Genomic DNA, 2,763 nt, shown 5'->3' with positions numbered 1-2,763 from the left:
AATGTGAGTGAGTTACATGTGCACTGCTTGTTTCTGGAGTCTCCATATTTAGGATGAGCCTGGCTGCGAGATGCACAGACATGTATAACAGAGGGCTGGTTTTCAAGGTTCAGTCTTTCTGCATGAGATGGTCCTGCCACATCACTGTGACAGCCTCTTTTCAAAAAATCAGCATAACCCACCTGTGGGTCACATGACACCTCATGTTGTTCATTAAATTCATGCTGCAGTCCACTCTTTACAGCATCAGCATAAGATACCTGTTGTACATGTGCAGGAACATGTTGACCTGCCTGTTTGACACTGTCAGAATTGGTCTTTGTAGACACACTGTCTTCTGCAGAGCTCTGAGGAAAATCAAACTCAGCTTGTTCACATGTTGGTACTTTGTGAAACTCATGAAACTTTTTCCAGCGTTGTTTTGCAGCTTGTGACTTTGTCTGCTTCCTTGGCATTTTCACACACTGCAAGTGTTTCTTAGTCTTTAGAAAATATGTTCACAAGATAAGAGTGGCACACACCAGGAGATGTTGTCTTTGTTTTTATATTTCAGTTTTTATTTGTCTTAAACAGTTGTCTTTCGTTTGACAGTTTGTTCTTCAGTTGAGAGAATATTATGCACTCTCTTTATTGGCTTGGCACAACTTAGCAGCAAGCCAATAGTGAAAAACAGGTAGAGAGAAAATTTAGAAGAGAGAACAGGCAGAGCAGGAGAGACACGGCTGGGAAATCACAATCAAACCGTGAATTAGTTTTCTTTGTTTGTTCAGTTTGTTCTCAGGTAGAGGCAATATATGCACTCTTTATTGCTTTAATGGCTTGGCGTTTTTCAGCAGCAAGCCAAGAGTGAAAAACAGGTAGAGAGAAAATTTAGCAGTGAGAACAGACAGAGCAGGAGAGACACGGCTTTAAATCAAACAGCAGATTTTTCTTTGTTTGTTCAGTTTGTTCATAGGTTGAGGCAAAATATGCACTCTTTATTGCTTTGTTGGCTTGGCGTTTTTCAGCAGCAAGCCAAGAGTGAAAAACAGGTAGAGAGAAAATTTAGCAGAGAGAACAGACAGAGCAGGAGAGACACGGCTTTAAATCAAACCGCAATAAGATTCTTGGTTTGGCAAAATTTCTCACAAACCACAGAGTGAAATACAGATGGAAAGAAGGCCGAGACAACAGGTGGAGCAGGACAGAGGATAGAGGGGTTGGGGGGTTGGGATGTGAGAGAGAAGACTGGAGATCTGGTCCTTGTTCTTCTTCTGCACACTGTGAACAAAAAACAAGAAAAAAATTATTTTATTAAAATTATATCACATGGTAATTGTATGAACTAATTGTGACTACTGAAAAAGGACAAAACAAATATTCAAGCTAAACTGTTGTCGGCTGCCATGTGCAAAAAGTTGCATAATTGGGCACTTTTTAAAAGAATAAATATTTAATTAAATTCAGCAATAATATTTTTAAATACAAATATGATTGAGTGAATCATTAATTAATCACATGTAGTGTGACTACAAAAATGTACGAAAAAAATATTTTAGCCCAATTGTTAAGCTGCACTTATGTGTATTTATTATAAAATTGTGTTTAAAAGGTCTAGCACAAAGTTTGAACCCATCACTTTACATCTTATATTAGTCAGATTATTTTATTATTTTGGTCTACTTCTCTTACAGTATGTGCACACCTACCAGGCAAAGCACAGTGTCAGTCAGGTTCCTGAAAGTGTAACACGAGAAATAATACGTTAGTTGTCTGTACAGTGTTATCAGACTAACAGAAATACAAAGCCCACACGACATGATACACTGAACTTATAGTCAGCAGGGTAATTATAGAGTAATATAGCACACCAACTGATACAGCAGCCATTTTACAATTCAAACTAATTAACTGAAGTATTGCCACTTATGTAAGGCTACTGTTAGACTGTTACTAGCCTTAGCATTGCTGCTAGCGCTAGCATTCCGGCTAGCATTAGCACTTCAGTTAGTGTTAGCAATGCAGCTAGCATTAGCATTGCAGCTAGCGTTAGCAATGCTACTAGCGCTAGCACTCTTACTGTTAAAACTGAGCCACAATGGCAATAATAAAGCTCATTTCTTACTTTTGTCTCACTGACCGGCAAGAAATATCACAGGAATATTATTTTTGTCAGTTAACAAGTGCTAAGGCTAGTGTTAGCACTATAGCTAGCGTTAGCATTGTTGCTAGCATTAGCATTGTTGCTAGCATTAGCATCGAAGCTAGCGTTAGCACTGCTGCTAACAGCAAAACATCATAAACGTATATAAATGATAGCGAAGGTTATTCTTTTTTCTTTCTTCTTTGAATTCTTTTTAACTCTGTTGGACTTGATATGTGAGTTTAAATGTCAAACATGTATTTTTTCCATCATAAAAATAAAACACTGCAGTACTGAGTGTACTGTACTTACCACAGCAGAGAGCGAAGCGGAATGACGACAGTTGGTCCAGTGATAGGTTAAAAACAGATGAGGCGTTCAGGTGGTGCTTGGAAATTTGACCATCAGTTTGAACAGCAATAATGAGCATATACATGTCTGTGTGTTAGTCTCTGTGTGTGACAGACATAGAGAGATAGAGGGAAAAAATACACTATACTAGTGTACAAATTGGTACTTTTTGCCCAAGTATAAGCGAATGAGTGACATACAGAAAAACAGGGCAACTGGCATTAAATTAGCTGCACCTGCTGTAGTCAGCCCTTACACACACACAGACACAGAGAGAGGTGTGAGTTTTC

General features: G+C 38.5%; 1 long non-coding RNA gene across 1 annotated transcript; it reads right to left on the bottom strand.

Moving 5' to 3' along the window:
• Positions 1–1,176: 1,176 nt before the first annotated feature.
• On the bottom strand, positions 1,177–1,991 carry LOC145422486 (uncharacterized). Its single transcript, XR_013903774.1, has 2 exons — positions 1,689–1,991; positions 1,177–1,260 (listed from the first exon to the last, which is right to left on the bottom strand). It is a non-coding gene; the product is annotated as an uncharacterized LOC145422486 (long non-coding RNA).
• Positions 1,992–2,763: the final 772 nt, after the last annotated feature.

Source organism: Astatotilapia calliptera, chromosome 19 (genome assembly GCF_964374335.1).
Source record: "Astatotilapia calliptera chromosome 19, fAstCal68.1, whole genome shotgun sequence".
Classification (NCBI taxonomy): Eukaryota; Metazoa; Chordata; class Actinopteri; order Cichliformes; family Cichlidae; genus Astatotilapia; species Astatotilapia calliptera.
Note: the sequence above shows the minus strand (reverse complement) of the source record. Positions and strands in the feature narration are given on the sequence as shown.